The sequence below is a fragment of the Octopus sinensis genome, linkage group LG7, assembly GCF_006345805.1.
Source record: "Octopus sinensis linkage group LG7, ASM634580v1, whole genome shotgun sequence".
In the NCBI taxonomy this organism is placed as follows: domain Eukaryota; kingdom Metazoa; phylum Mollusca; class Cephalopoda; order Octopoda; family Octopodidae; genus Octopus; species Octopus sinensis.
Genome location: NC_043003.1, coordinates 17,711,664 through 17,729,101, shown reverse-complemented (window position 1 = coordinate 17,729,101; position 17,438 = coordinate 17,711,664). Strand labels below are relative to the sequence as shown.

Sequence of the window (17,438 nt, the reverse complement as noted above, 5' to 3'; positions counted from 1 at the left end):
TACGTACATATATATATATATAATATATATATATATACACATACATATACATTATATATATAGACTGGTGTCTGTGCCAGTGGCACGTAAAAAGCACCCACTACACTCATGGAGTGGTTGGCATTAGGAAGGGCATCCAGCTGTAGAAACACTGCCAGATCAGACTGGAGCCTGGTGCAGCTTCCTGACTTCCCAGACCCTGGTCAAACCGTCCAACCCATGCTAGCATAGAAAACTGACACTAAACGATGATGAGGATGATGGTGATGATGATTATGATATATATATATATATATATATATACAGTGTTATATTTTGTTGATCTTGCTAGCTATTAACCCAATTGATTTTAATTAATTTGGATGAATTAAATAAAATTAAATAATTACAAAGAACCGAAATGTCTGAGATGTTTATAATGGGAGAAATGGAATGTAACTTTTTATATTGAAGTTCTTCCCTAAAGCAGTAGAGTGTAATTGAAATGAAGATGTTAAAACTTCAACTTCAAGAAGAGCATAAAAGGAATGACAACAACAACGTTAACAACAACAGCAACACACATAACAATAACAAAAATGGTTGCTAAAGTATTAATATATTCAATGATTAGCAGTAGTAGTAATGGAAAAGAGTCAGTCTTTTTGTCACTAGTCGCAAGAGGCAGCTGTGTGGTAAGTAACTATAGGCGTAGGAGTGGCTGTGTGGTAAGTAGTTTGCTTACGAACCACATGGTTTCGGGTTCAGTCCCACTGCGTGGCACCTTCGGCAAGTGTCTTCTACTATAGCCTTGGGCTGACCAAAGCCGTGTGAGTGGGTTTGGTAAATGGAAACTGAAAGAAGCTCATCGTATATATGTGTGTGTGTATATAAAGGGTAAAGACCCCCTTCGGTCATGAATGACCATGGGATTGCACCTAGAAAGTTACCTTCCTAGATACAAGTCCGGCAAGGTTGTTTATGGAAGGCCCAGTCGCCCATGCATACCAGCCTCCCCTCTCCACGCCACCAGTGTTATCCAAGGGAAAGACAAAGGTCGATACAGCTTGGCACCTGTGACGTCGCAACTCATTTCTACAGCTGAGTGAACTGGAGCAACGTGAAATAAAGTGCCTTGCTCGAGAACACAACACGCAGCCCGGTCCGGGATTCGAGCTCACAACCTCACGATCGTAAGCTCAACGCTCTAACCACTGAGCCATATATATATATATATATATATATATATATGTATGTATGTATGTATGTATGTATGTATGTATGTATGCATGCATGCATGTATGTATGTATGTATGTATGTATGTATGTATGTATGTGTGTATGTATGTTTGTGTCTCTGTGTTTATTCCCCCAGCATTGCTTGACAACCGATGGTGGTGTGTTTACATCCCTGTCACTTAGTGGTTCAGCAAAAGAGACCAATAGAATAAATACTAGGCTTACAAAGAATAAGTCCTGGGTTTGATTTGCTCGATTAAAGGTGGTGCTCCAGCATGGCCACAGTCAAATGACTGAAACGAGTAAAAGAGTAAAAGAGTTAAAGAGAGAAAGAGAGCCATTCCGTGTATTTGATATCCAGACAAACAGCATCAGTAATAGCAGCATCAGTAGTTTTGCAGAGATAAACTTTTATTTATTACTGTAGAAGTCTTGTGGTTCTTTTATTTTAAACAAATCCATAGAAGGAATTCAATATCGACCTCATTAACTTCTGTAAGCTGTACACAGTCGAAATTAATGAGACAAGTCTATGGAAAGAAAGCTTGTCAACTTTTAAAGCAATGGCACTACTCACTGACAGAACTTTCTCTTTAATGATGCTATCTTATTAACAAAGATAACAGATGAATATGTATCAGGAAATTGCTTTCCGGAGAAATGGCAAAGATTGATTTCTGCGTTGAGTGTTTCCTCGCAATATATAATTTAGATAAAACTCACACAGCAGCATACAATTAAAGTTTATTCCCCACCCCCTCACCCCAACACCCCCGCAATCGACAAAGCAAATGGTCACTTTATTCACAATGGATATTACTTTGCTTCCTGACAAGTCTACCTAATAGCTCAGTTCTTGAAAGCAAGCAGAAGGTTAGTGTTCTTTTCGTTTTCCATATGAATTAATTTATGTATATAACATTACTAGCAATATCGCCCGGCATTGCTCCGGTTTGTTTCGACCCTTTAGAATTAGAATTTTTGAAAAGTAAAAATTTTGCATTATGTACCTTGTTATTCTCTTTAAGTGAACATTTTCTGGTTGAAATACACCGAAAAATGGCGACACAGCAGTAAAAAAATCATAAAAAAATAGGGATTTTCATAGAAAAAAATGCACCTTTTTGATATAAATAATTTTTAGTCTTAACATGGGCCAATTTGAATTTTTTCTTCTACGGAATGAAGAGCAAGCCTTCTTCTATCATACTCTCAATTTTGGTCAATTTGCACCGCAGGGTCTTGGAGGAGATAGTGTTAGTTGAAGGCTACTAAATCTGCCATACACAGACAACTTCAGCTTTATATATAGAGAGATTTGGTTGAATTTTAGTAAAAATGTTAATCCTAAGGTAGTAATTTTGCTGTGTTTTTTCTTATATTTTTTTCTAAAATGAATATTTAAGTTTATACATCAAGAATTTTCTAGAAACATAGAGAGAACATGAAATAATTATTTTTTAATCATAGAATTGAAGTAGTTAAAGCTATAAATAACAGCATATAAATATTGGATCAAGAACCCCTTTGGGTGTTCTGAACTCAAAATTTACTTACTATCATTCATAGCTTTATCATCTTTGAGTTATGCAGTTTAAACTGAATTACTTACTCAAGCATTTTTTAGCATCTAACTCTCAATTGTAAAACTGATGTATATTTAATATATTTGTCTGATATATTGTAATATGTTTGCTTGATACGCTTTTTTTATATATTATTTTACCCAAAGTTGTTTTAGTTCTTATTTAATACTGTGGAAGAAAACCATAATAATTTCCATATGACAGAATACTACATTGGTTAAAAGTATGTTTGCAATCTATTACTTACAAGTTGGCATCGCCTATCCTTTTACTTGTTTCAGTCATTTGACTGCTTGTGTGTGTTTGTGTATGTTTGTGTATATGTGTTTGTGTATATGTGTTTGTGTATGTGTTTGTATGTGTGTGTTTGTGTATGTGTTGTATGTGTGTGTTTGTGTATGTGTTTGTGTGTGCTTCTTTAACCACATAGTTCCAGGTTCAGTTCCACTCCATGGCACATTGAGCAAGTGTCTTCTACTATAGCCTCGGGCCAACCAAAGACTTGTGAGTGGATTTGGTAGACGGAAACTGAAAGAAGCCTGTCATATATATATATATATCTTTACTTGTTTCAGTTATTTGACTGCAGCCATGCTGGAGCACTGCCTTTATAGTCGAGCAAATTGACCCCAGAGCATATTCTTTATAAGCCTAGTACTTATTCTATCGGTCTCTTTTGCCGAACCGCTAAGTTACAGGGATGTAAACATCCCAGCATCAGTTGTCAAGCAGTGTTGGGGCGGCAAACACAGACACACGAATTATACACACATATACATATATAAATACATATATGACGGGCTTCTTCCAGTTTCCATCTACCAAATCCACTCACAAGGCTTTGGTTGGCCCGAGGCTATAGTAGAAGACACTTGCCCAAGGTGCCATGCAATGCGACTGAACCCAGCACCATGTGGTTGGTAAGCAAGCTACTTACCACATAGCCACTCCTGCACCTACGGTGTCTTGGGAAAATTTCAAACCTGGGTTCTCATTCCTAAAGTATGTTTTCTATGTTATCATTATTATTAAGGTCACTGTCTGGAATCGAACTCGAAATCATTGGGTTAGTAGCCCACGCCATTAACCACTACGCCATAAAAAAATTTTTTTCAGAATGGGTTAAAAAACCAAGGCTGTGAAGATTTTAGAACATAATCTTCACAGCCTTGATTTTTTATCTCATTCTGAAAAAAAATTTTATATATACACATGCTGATATCATGACCTACGTTGGGCTCCTTATTCGCATAATCACCGAACCTGGAGCTTAAGTATGGTCTATCCATAGCACTTACTCAGCATTACCTGACACCTTTGGGTCTTATTTACAGCATTACCTCTCATACCCTCTCTCTCTCTCTCTCTCTCTCTCTCTCTCTGTATATATATATATATATATGATATATATATATATTATAAATATGTGTGTGTACCAAAACTTACAAATAAGTACCAAAACTTACAAAGAATAAGTCCAGGGGGAGATTTCTTCAACTAAAAAGTAGTGCTCCAGCATGGCCACAGTCAAAATGACTGAAACAGGTAAAAGTGTAAAAGTGAGTAATGTTTTCTGCTATACCTAAGATATTTTTGTAATGTCTTGTAATGTACTGTTAAATTGCTTTTGATATTAGTCTCAAATTTTGGCACAAGTCCAGCAAATTCAGGGTGTAACAGTTACCTTTTTGAGTCATGCTGATTCATAAGGACCATTTTCCCAGTTTCCATGCGGTATATATTCACCACCTGGATGGGACACCAGTCCATCACAGGAATACTCATTCTTGTCAGCTGAGTGGACTAGAGCAACATGAAATGAAATGAAATGTTTTTACACAACACAGCACGTCAAATCCAGGAATCGAAACTTACAATCTTATGATCATGAGCCTAACACTCTAACCACTAAGCCAGAAGCCTCCACAATTCAGGAGAGTGGGGGCCAGTCAATTACATTGATCCTAGAGTTCAACTGGAAATTATTTCATTGACCCTGAGAGGATGAAAGGCAGAGTCAACTCTGGTGGAATTTTAACTCGGGACATAAAGACAGATGAAAGACCACCAAGCATTTTCCCCTGCGTGTTAATGATTCTGCCTGCTCACCATCTTAAAAGAGTGTAATTTTAAAGGTGGCAAGCTGGTAGAAATATTAGCACACCAGGCAAAATGCTTAGCTGTATTTCATCTGTCTTTATGTTCTGAGTTCAAATTCCACAGAGGTTGACTTTGCCTTTCATCCTTTCGGGCTTGATAAATTAAGTACCAGTTACTTACTGGGGTTGATCTGATCAACTGACCCCCTCCCCAAAAGTTTCAGGCCTTGTGCCTAGAGTAATAAAGAAAAAAGTGTAATATTAAAAACAGTCTTAGGGCAGAATCATTAACCTTTCAGGCAAAATACTTAGGAGCATTTCATCTGTTTTTATGTTCTGAGTTCAAATTCTGCTGAGGTCGACTTTGCCTTTTACCATTTTGGGTTATCTCTTATATAAAATCCATTTTGTCTGTGTGTGTGTATGTCTTCTAGGATCTCGGGGATCCTCCATCCGATTGCGTTCAAATTTGATACATAGATACCGACAGTATCAGGGCATGTATAAGTCTTGAAAAAATTATAAAAATTGATTCCAGGTGAGAATGTGATCGATAAAGCCGTTTTTGCTCAGCTTTTCTTCCGTCAATCTGTACATAACTGCACCTTGCATTTTTTGTTGTTTTTGTACTGCTTAAAGGCACGTTTCTTTCCTGCCAAGCTTACTGTTAAACCATGTTTGTGTTCTCCCAGTCAACAGCCTTAATCATTACTGGTACTTTACACTCTTCGGTTGCATATTTGTGTGAACAAAATCGTTTTTCTTTCGAATAGAAAAAAAGTCTATCTTTATTTCTTCTTTTGCTGGTGTCCCAAATTTAAGTTAAATTAGTGTTTCTCAAAGGGGAGACCTATGGGAAGGTCGGACAAGTTGTTTTGAGAAAATTTGGCTTAAATGTTTGACAACTCAGCACCGCCCATTGGAGGTGGGAGGGGGGCGTTTTGCTCATAGTTAATAAATTAAGAACCAGTTGAACACTGGGTCAATGTAATCAACTTACCCTTTCCTCGAATTTACTGGCATTGGACCAAAATGTGAATCCAATATTAAATTTGTTAATACATTTAAATTTTATTCCAGAATATGCGCTGCTAAACCTGAGGTGCAGCTAATATACCATAAATCTTTGAGTATTCGAACAAACACTTCTGCGCATGCGTAATACAATAATGATGATGTTCTTAACTGTTATATGGGAATGTAGATATGTTTGCAAATTGATTTTTTACATGTTATTCTGTGTTCTGAATACTTTTATTTTAATAAATATTGCTTACTCTAAGTTATGAATGATTCTTTTATGATATCATTGCTTTCTGGCTTAGCTTAAGGTATTTTTGCACCCGACATCACAAAATGCATCTGAATAAACATTGCCGGACAGCAAATAGGGACTCGGACATTGCTTAGAAAATATTTTTCATTTTTAACCTCGTATATAGTATGCACTAGGTATTTTGACCTTTAAGTTTTGGGAAAAAATGCAGATTATATACTCGAGGATTTACAGTAGCTGTACATCTTTTATACTTTAAAATACTGTAAATACCTTTTCTTTGCAACATCCACAGAAATGCCATCTCATGTTTCAGAAAGTGTAATAAAGTTTTCAGATATTTCCTACAAGCTCTTCGACCAGCATACACGAGGCTGGAAAACCCCGGGAGAAAACTGAAATTATGTGTATGGGAAGAAGACAGGTAATGAAATAGATTCATGAGACATAAACTATTGACCTCAGCTTTAGAGATGAAACTTTCGTTTTCAATATTTTATGCACCAACACGGAATTCCATCAAACTGAAACATTGAATCATAACATTGATGTTAAATATTTAATGCATAGATTCTGACACTATGTAAACATCTATGAACTAGACATCTGATGAAAATAAATGAAACATAATGTTGATGTAAATAAAATTAAAAAGTAATGCTTATTGCCAATGATTTGTTTTATAGCATGCCAAAATCTCTAATTTTATTAGGAATAACTCATTTCACATACTTAAATAATTAACTTGCTGGCTCTATTTTTAGTGAAGGTATGTAACCCAGTTGTTAGGGTGTTTTACTCATGCTCGCAAGATTGTGGTTTCAATTCCTGAAAAGGGCGGTGCATTGTGTTCTTTAGTAAAACATTCTATTTCACATTGCTCCAGTTCACCTAACTGTAAATATATAATTCTGTGTCAAACTGGTGACCTACTAGGGATTAATGTTGTTCATCTCAGCCCCTTATATACCATGGAAATTAGGTAACTGACCCCTATGAGTTCTAGGACTTGAGACAATATTATCTAGGGGATGTTAATTTAAAAAAAAATTATATATATATTCAAAGAAAATCTCAAGAATTCATGGAATGGTTACTTCTTAGTCACACTAACAGAATGAAAGTTGCAATATTAAAATTATTCTGTCTACTCATATATAGGTGTAGAAGTGGCTGTGTGGTAAGAAGCTTGCTTACAAACCACATGGTTCCGAGTTCAGTCCCACTGCATGGCATCTTGGGCAAGTGTCTTCTACTATAACCTCGGGCCGACCAAAGCCATGTGAGTGGATTTGGTAGACGGAAACTGAAGAAGCCCGTTGTATATATATATATATATATATATATGTATGTATATATATATATATAATATATATATATAATATATATAAATATATATATGTATGTATGTATGTATGTATGTATGCATGCATGTGAGTGTGTGTCTGTGTTTGTACCCCAACATCGCTTGACAACCGATGCTGGTGTGTTTATGTCCCCGTGACTGAAACAAGTAAATAGAGATATATATATAGTGATTTTAACCGAAAAAATTTGGATGGAACTTATAAATGGGGCAGAGCTAAAACTACAAGGGAAAAACTTTTGTACCAAGATTTAACACTAAATTAGTGATGCTGCTTATATGAGGGTGTGCTGAAAAGTTCCTGGCTTTAAGGGTATCACAAAAGTCCTTTTACGGGGCTTAGAAAACTGAAAGACTGCTGCAATAGTGTATGGATCTGAGATGGGAATATGTTCAATAAAACCATAATAAAATGATCCTCCTGTATTTTCTTTTACACAAAGCCAGGGACTTTCAGCACACCCTTGAATGTGACTAAATATGGTATATTGAAAGTTGTATATTTTCAGGAAAAAAAAAAAAAGAAAATATAGAACCATTACTTATATTTTACATTTTATATTGTTTCGCCGAGACATTTTATTCCAAGAGTGACAGTTTGAAATTAGGTAAAATGTCAATTCATGCTACATAGAAAGGTGTGTTTTCTTCAGATTTTTAATAATGTAAAGAAATCAATATATGGATAAATTAAGAATAGCTAAATCTTTACGGTTTTCATGATAAAATCAGCTGTTCCATGTCCATTTAGGTCATCAGAAATCTCAAATATGTATACATATATGTGTATGTGTGTATATACATATATATAAACATTTGAATATATATATATATATATATATATATATATATAAGCATATGGATATGTATAGATGCATATGTAGATGTTTATAAATATATAAACATACATATATGTTTGTGAATGTGTACCATATGCGAATGTACTTATAAACACATGTTGGTGAGGTGTCCTTTATGGAGATAACTAGCACATCACTTGGTCAAAGACACCTGGCTATATTACTGAGAAAAAGAAAGACACACACACACACACACACATATATAAATGAATAAAATTATGAAATCAATAAAATTCCAACTTTAAAAACTATATACAAAAATATATGCTTACATCATTGTAATTGTGTGTGTTTGTATGTATAAATGTCTATATGTATATATTATGGGTGTGTGTGTGTACAAGTATATATATATATGTGTGTGTGTGTATGTATATATGAACATAAATCTAAGTCTGTGTGAGTATATATGAGTATGTATGTATATATATAATATATATATATATATATAGCAATAATAAATCTCTGAGTGAGACATAACCAGTAGCAGCATGGAATCGTGAAGTATATTTACCACCTAAATGTGGCGGACCCATAGGGGATGATGCTACTGTTGTTTATAGCCCCAGGAAGACATCTCCTCCAGCTGGCTAATGACACACTGTCTGTGTCCAATTAATATCTGCGAAGAGAAATCATTGTTCCCATCTCTAGCCTTATGTGATACACACAGACCTGGGTTTCTGGGTAGTCACCCATCATCAGCATGTGACAATTATCAGCTAGTGATGAAAACCCATTCCAAATGCTAAATACTGTATACTTTTTCCAGTGACAAACTTCACTGATCTCATGAAAGGAGAAACAAGCAATAATAAATGTCTGAGCGAGCATTAACCAGTAGCAGAACAGAATTGTGAAGTATATTTGCCACCTAAATGTGACAGACCCATAGGAGACAATGCTACTGTTGTTTATAGCCCCAGGAAGACATCTCCTTCAGCTGGCTAATGACACACTGTCTGCGTCCGATTAGTATTTGCGAAGGGAAATCAAGGGAAATCACCATCACTAGTGATTACTCCAAACACTATGATGTTGTCTGGATGTTTGAATTTTATCATTGTTGGTACATCATTTGGGGACATGGCAAGCCAACAGTTGTTCTGTGTGTTAACCATCTGCTCATACTGGAGCTACCATTGTGAATGCCAAGCAGTACAGTATGTTGTTTCCAAATTTCTGGCTGAGTGATTTACATCATGGTGCTGTTTTTCTCAGAGACGGTGCCCAGCTTGCCCTACTATACTATGTAGTCAACAAAATCAAGAACAAACAATGCACAGGCACGAAATTAAAAATATAAAATGGCAGCAATATATATGTGTGTGTGTGTGTGTGTGTGTGTAATATGGGTGTGTGTGTATGTGTGAACGTGTGTGTGTGTGCGCACATTCAATCACATATGCATATACATGCACTAATACAGACATACATACACATACATACATACATACTTACATACATATATATATATATATATAAATACATATACACATACATACATACACACACACATACATACACACAAACATACATACATACATACATACATATATATATATATACATACATATATATACTTACATATATGTATATATATATATGTGTGTGTGTATATATATATATATAAATACATATACACATACATACATACACACACACATACACTCATACATATGTATGTATCTATGTATAATGTAATGCAAGATACATGCAATAACAAGCATACCAAAATACTCTAGGGACTACAAACATTACTATTAAATTAAATATCAATTCATGCCAAACATGCCGCAGTTCGTTTTTAATCGTTAATTTAATCTCAAGAGTAAAACAAAGAGTTGTGCATATGAACCAGTCCTGTAAATACATTTTAAGTTATTTCATGTTGTGAATGGTGGATTGATATGTTGCTTTCATTATATTATATTATATCTTATCATGCATTAAACTAATTTTTTAAACATTTTTCTCTCAAGCCAGTAACAAAAACACAGCACAATATCCGAAGGTTTATTGACATTTAATATTATTTATGCTCCCTACTGTATTTTTTGTGTATCCTTATATATATATATGGTTTTTTACTTGCATTTGTATTTGTGTACTATTTCTCCATTTTTTTTGTGTCCTTGTTTTCGCATATATTTGCTGCTTTCTTCCAAGGAATCTAGTGTGCTCTTAGATTAGTTTTTCCTTTGGACTGGCCAGATTGGAGAAATCTTGAGTATGACCAGCAGAAATTGCAAAAGTAATCCGGAACTTGACTGAAGAAAGAAAACACTGAATGACCCATCCTTGTTTTTTTTGTATCATCTGTCTATATATATGTTATGTATGTATGTATATAAATGTATATATATATATGTATGTATGTATGTATGTATGTATGTATGTATGTATGTATGTATGTATATATATATATATATATATATATATATACATATGAGCAAAACGCCGCTCCCCCCACCTCTAATGGACGGTGCTGAATTGTCAAACATTTAAACCAAATTTTCTCAAAACAACTTGTCCGACCGTCCCATAGGCCTCCTGTTTGAGAAACACTGATTTAACCTAAATTTCAGACACCATCAAAAGAAGAAATAAAGATAGACTTTTTTCTATTCCAAGAAAAACGATTTTACAAATGCACATTCCCATGGCTTTATCGATTGCATTCTCTCCTGAAATCGATTTTTGTCATTTTTGCAAGATTATACATGCCCTGATACTGTTGGTGTCTACATATCAAATTTGAGCGCAATTGGATGGAGGATGCCTGAGATCCTAGAAGGCACACTGACAGACAGAAAGGATTTTATATATATATATATATATATATATATATAGTCCAACCCATGCTAGCATGGAAAGCGGACGTTAAACGATGATGATGATGATATATATATATATATAAATGTTTCCTTCATTCCATCTGAAAACCACCAGGTGTGCAAAATTCTAACTAATGCCTACAATGGAACAATAACCAACTTTAATAATCTAACTGAATACACACACACACACACACACACATACACACACACACACACACACACACATATATTCATACATACATGCATACATGCATACATACATATATACATACATACATATGTACATGCATGCATACATACATATATCACCTGCTGATATTATATATATATATATGTATGCGTTATATATGTATGTATATATATATATACATACACATACATACATACAAACATACATATGTATGCTTGCATAATTGTATGTATATAAATGGATACATGCACATACACATATATGTTCACACACACACAAAGCATGTTTATATATATATATATATATATATATATATACATATACATATTTACCTTGATTTCCTCCATTTTTCTCACTGTATTTATATGGGAGTGTGTCTATGTTTCTATTTTTGCTGTTTATATATGTGCGTATGCATTCATGTACATCTTAGAATGAAGTTCCGATCATTACATCACAGAAATAATCTGACATACATTAAACAAATGAAAAAAATATATAAATATCAAAATTATGAATGAAGCAGATACGAAGTAAGTCCTCCAGTTTCAGTTTAGATGAGAAGTATGGAAGCCATCTACTATGATAATATTCTTGTGTTTTTCTCTGTCACAACATATGAATGAGAAAGGAAGGGGTGATAGATGAATAAGGAAGGAAGGGGTGATGGCAAAATGGTAGTGGGAGCGTTTCGACTCTGTGTGTATGTAATGGGAAGTATGTGAATGTGTGTGAGTGTTTGAGTGTGTGTGTATGTGTGTGTGTGTGTGTGTGTGTGTGTGTGTGTGTGTGTGTGTGTGTGTGTGTGTGTGTGTGTGTGTGTGTGTGTGTGTGTGTGTGTGTGTGTGTGTGTGTGTGTGTGTGCAATGGCAGTGGGATGGGGAACATTCAACGCTAAAAAGAAAAAGTCAAACAGCGTTTCAACTCTGTGTGTGTATGTACAAGGGAAGTATGTGAATGTTTGTATGCTTGAACTAGCCTTCTTTCAGTAATAAACGAAGATCGATGTCATATCCCAAAAGACAATCTCTAGATAACATTGACAAATGTATTAATTTGATTTACCATCCGTATTTATATATGAAATACTACAATTAGCTGTCATTTTTAATGGCATGGGGCCAACTCGTTAAATCATATTGTGAAACTCAATCCTTAAATTGTTAAGAATTGAATGCCTGTTTGTTGAACTGGTCTCTTTTCTATAATACTGTGGCAATATGAATCTCTTAGAAAGTGAGAAATAAGAACATATAAATATGTCAATAGAGATACACTTGGTAATTGTATCAGAGTTCGTTGCTTGTAACCAGGAATTTAGACACATTTTTCAGAGTTATTGAAGCTAATTGCTGTCATACTTATTTAAGCAAAAGACCGCTGGGAATGTACAGAAGGGGTGAAAATTTCAAATTGAATCTACAAGTTGATGTCAGCTCTATCTTTCTGTTTATTATTGATGTAAGGCGGTTTATGATATATTTTTCAGTCAAACAATTTTGAATTATCATTGCTAGATTGTTCTACCCTGTATTGCTCACATGATATTGGTTATTTCACCTATAACTTTCTTTTTCTAAATGTACAATGCTTTCTTCCTGACGATGTTTAAATGAGTTCAGTATAACCATGTCTAAATGAATTTTCCTCTAATACTGCCATTTTACACTTTATATGTACTTGTTTTGCAAGGGATATGACACATTGTTTAGAAAATTACAGTTACATTCTCTTTGATTTGTATTTCATGGAAAGATTCTGTGCAAATCCTTTACATATAGAAGGAACTGTTGGATAACTGGATTTTATATTGTTTCTGCTGAATAGTTTATGCAATAAATGATCTCTGTGGAAGTGGTTTTAGATTAAGAAGAGAAATTGTTTTGTCACAAACATAATAAGACACGTAGGCATAGGAGTGGCTGTGTGGTAAGTAGCTTGCTTATGAACCACATGTTTCCAGGGTCAGTCCCACTATGTGACACTTTGGGCGAGTGTCTTCTACTATAGATTCGGGCCGACCAAAACCTTGTGAGTGGATTTGGTAGACGGAAACTGAAAGAAGCCTGTCATATATATGTATATATGTATGTATATATGTGTGTGTATATGTTTGTGCATCTGTATTTGTCCCCCCAACATCGCTTGACAACCGATGGTGGTGTGTTTACGTCCCCGTAACTTAGCAGTTCAGCAAAAGAGGCCAATAGAATAAGTACTAGGCTTCCAAAGAATAAGTCCTGGGGTCGATTTGCTCGACTAATGGCGATGCTCCAGCATGGCCACAGTCAAATGACTGAAACAAGTAAAATAGACCCTTTGCTGAACAATGGATTGAAGCAGATCATATTCCTCTCTCTGATTCAAGAATGTCTGTTATCTATCGTAGACATGCTTTATGTGATTGTATTTTTGAAGCGTACATGTATGATTGACCAGTTGTACTTAACTCTTTAGCCTTGTAAAGACATATTTCATTGAATGAGATATTAATCATATAGTTAATAGCATCAGGTGGATAACTTGATTTAAAGTGCATCTATAAAGAGGTTAGTTGTTACGTTCTACTTATAGATATAAATATAAAAATTATGAATGAAGCAGATACGATGTAAGTCGTCCAGTTTCAGTTTAGATGAGAAGTATGGAAGCCATCTACTATGAAAATATTCCTGTGTTTTTCTCTGTCACAACATAAGAATGAGAAGGGAAGGGGTGATAGATGAATAAGGAAGGAAGGGCTGATGGCAAAATGGTAGTGGGAGCATTTTGAATCTGTGTGAGTATATGTGTATGTATGTAAAAGGGAGGTATATGAATGTTTGTTTGTTTGTTGGTGTGCAAGGGCAGTGGGATGGTGAACATTCATTGCTGAAAAGAAAAAGTCAAACAGCGTTTCAACTCTGTGTGATTGGTAGGTAGTTGCTTTATTTCTAGGGTTAATCTCAGATAGAACTTTTCAAGGTAACAAGGACTCTTTTTTAGATGTGATTATTAGTTGTGAATCCTATCTGAGTATTTGAAACTATTATTTCATCATCACTATACAGTCTTATACTAGTATTGTTATGTATCTCTTGGTAGATCACTCAAAAGAGGTAGGTGTATGAATCTACATACCTCATCACTTTTGTAGTAGTAGTAGTAGTAGTAGTAGCAGTAGTAGCAGCAGCAGCAGCAGCAGCAGCAGCAGTAGTAGTAGTAGTAGTAGTGGTAGTAGTAGTAGTAGTAGTAGTAGTAGTCGTAAGAGTGCATGGGCTGTAGTAGCACATCACTGCATCCACCATTTGCTGGTGATTCCTTACTTCTCCAAGTCGATGATACCTTTGCACCACTCAAGTGATAACCCTCCAATCCATGGATCTATTTGGGTTACTGTTGCTGGTTTGTTTGTTTGTTTGTTGAGCAAAGCGATCTTTGTCCCAGAGCTTGCAAGATCGTGCCTCAGGATTGTCTGTAGTGAGAGAAGTCCGAAACGTGGTCCTTTGCTATTCGTAAGACCCACAGAAGAGAAAGCAGGTCAACCCCCGACACCGAGAGCATCAACGGATGGATGAATATGCATCCAGGCTCAGCGGTTGCGTAGGAAGTCGGGGACAAAAAACAGGAAGAAAGAGTGAGAGAAGGTTGGAGCGAAAGAGTACAACAGGGGTCGCCCCCCCCCCCCGCCGGAGCCTTGTGGAGCTTTAGGTGTTTTCGCTCAATAAACACACACAACGCCTGGTCTGGGAATTGAAACCGGGATCTTCCGACCGTGAGTCCGCTGCCCTAACCACTGGGGCATTGCGCCTCCACTTGCTGTTGCTGGTAAAGGTTTTGTGCAGTCAGAGTGCAAATCCTACCTCAACCACTTTCAGTTGCCTTTTACAACATGCAGGGGAAATGTTGGGTCTATTCTTTGATGTACAGGTCCCCACACAGCACAAGAGTACTGGAAAATGAAGTGATTTGTTAAAAAATACAACACACCACCCTGTGCAAAAACCAAACTTATGACCTGGTGATTGTAAGTACAATGCTCTAACAACTAGGCCATATGCCCTCATTATTATAACTTCATATAGAAATGTCAAACACTTCACCATGGCTTTTACGTATCATTCCTTTGTGTTAAATAAAAGCTATCATCTAGAATGTAATAAAGTTTTGAGCTTATCTAATGCTGTCTTTATATAAAAGGTGATTGATGGGTAAAAATCCACAATGGTAAATTGGATGTATTTGCATTGGTTTTTAATCTTGATCTGTTTGAACCAATTATTACATTGGTGACGTATTTTGACATAAGTTATGAAATATGTTGTCTTTATTGGAGTGTTTGTTGATTATGATGACAAACTGTTTTAGCACATGGGTAATAGAATTCCTGCTGATCAGTGGAGTGAACCAGATCACATTTTGTTTTTGTTTTCTACTATTTGGATTTATGTGTGTGTTTGTAGTGGATGAAATATAGGCTGTTGTGTTTGTTTTTGAAGTGGTTATGCATTAATTTGATATTGCAGGATATTTTTTTGATAAATTTCTATACAGGAGAAAGTGGTTTGTTGTTGGAATAATGATTTCAGTTGAAAAAAATATATTCTATTTATGCTTTCTAACATGATATGTCTACACAGGGACAGAATTTCAAAATGTTTTAGCTAAATACAAATATTTGTATCAAGATACCAAATTACTCGGCTGGACATGAATTGCATCCTAGAGTGCCATTGGGATATGGGGCTGTAATTTCAACAATGCTCCAGCTTATAGAAATGTGGCCGATTTTACTCTTTCAATTTGCAGGTAATTATAAATAGGGAGGGGAATTTATTTTATCTTTGGTGCTAAAAGAACATGGGTTATGTGTGTAAAAGAAAAGGTAAAGTTTTCTTCTTGAGTTGTACTGACTCATTAAGGCCAGTTTTTTGATTTCCAAGGCATATATATTCCTCACCTGGATGGGACACCAGTCTGTCACAGGATTACTCATTTTTGCCAGGTGAGTGGACTGGAGTGATGCAAAATGATGTGTTTTGCTAAGGAATACTATGTGTCACCTGATCCAGGAATCGAAACCACAATTCTACAATCATGAGTCCAACACCCTAACCATTAAACCACATGCCTGATCTTGAATATGTTCTACATAGGCGCAGGAGTGGATGTGTGGTAAGTAGCTTGCTTACCAACCACGTGGTTCCGGGTTCAGTTCCACTGCATGGCACCTTGGGCAAGTGTCTTCTACTATAGCCTTGGGCCGACCAAAGCCTTGTGAGTGGATTTGGTAGACGGAAACTGAAAGAAGCCTGTTGTGTATATATATATATATATACATACATATATATGTGTGTGTGTGTGTTTGTGTGTCTGTGTTTGTCTCCCCACCATTACTTGACAACTGATCTTGGTGTGTTCATGTCCCTGTAACTTAGCGGTTTGGCAAAAGAGACCGATAAAATAAGTACTGGGCTTACAAAGAATAAGTCCCAGGGTCGATTTCTTTGATTAAAGGCGGTACTCCAGCATGGCCACTGCTGCAGTCAAATGACTGAAACAAATAACAGAATAAAAGAATAAATGAATTTGACCGATATAGTTTTTCCAGTATCGTTAACAGAAATTGCTATTCCTCTGAATATAAGTATCTTTATGATGCATTAGACATTAAGCAGGATGTAATGAAGCTGTAATTACATTCTGGTAATTGGAATAGAGCATGTGCCACAAAGGCAATATTGTATATATCAATTATAGCGCATATGGATAGTATTGCAAAAATGTGCATTTAGCTCAAGGGAAATCCCTTAAAAATCACACTCCACATTAATATGCTTGTTAGCTAAAGGACAGCCCCAATTCTCTTGACTAGAATCTAATATTTGGAAATGAGTATTGTAAATTCTTACTGGATTTACTATTCAATCAGAAATACACGAAATATATATCCATTTATTAAACTAGAAATGCTTCTTATGGCACTGATATGATTAAGAGATAGAAAATTCATCACATGTAATG

At 35.5% G+C, this 17,438-nt stretch overlaps 1 protein-coding gene across 2 annotated transcripts in view; it reads left to right on the top strand.

The window, feature by feature from the left end:
* Positions 1–1,636: 1,636 nt before the first annotated feature.
* The window catches only part of LOC115214170 (soluble guanylate cyclase 88E), a 254,649-nt gene continuing 238,847 nt past the window's right edge, over positions 1,637–17,438 (top strand). For both annotated transcript variants that reach the window (XM_036504581.1, XM_029783257.2), the window contains exon 1: positions 1,637–2,091. The gene's annotated coding sequence lies outside the window, so the exon portion shown is untranslated. The remainder of the gene's footprint in view (positions 2,092–17,438) is intronic.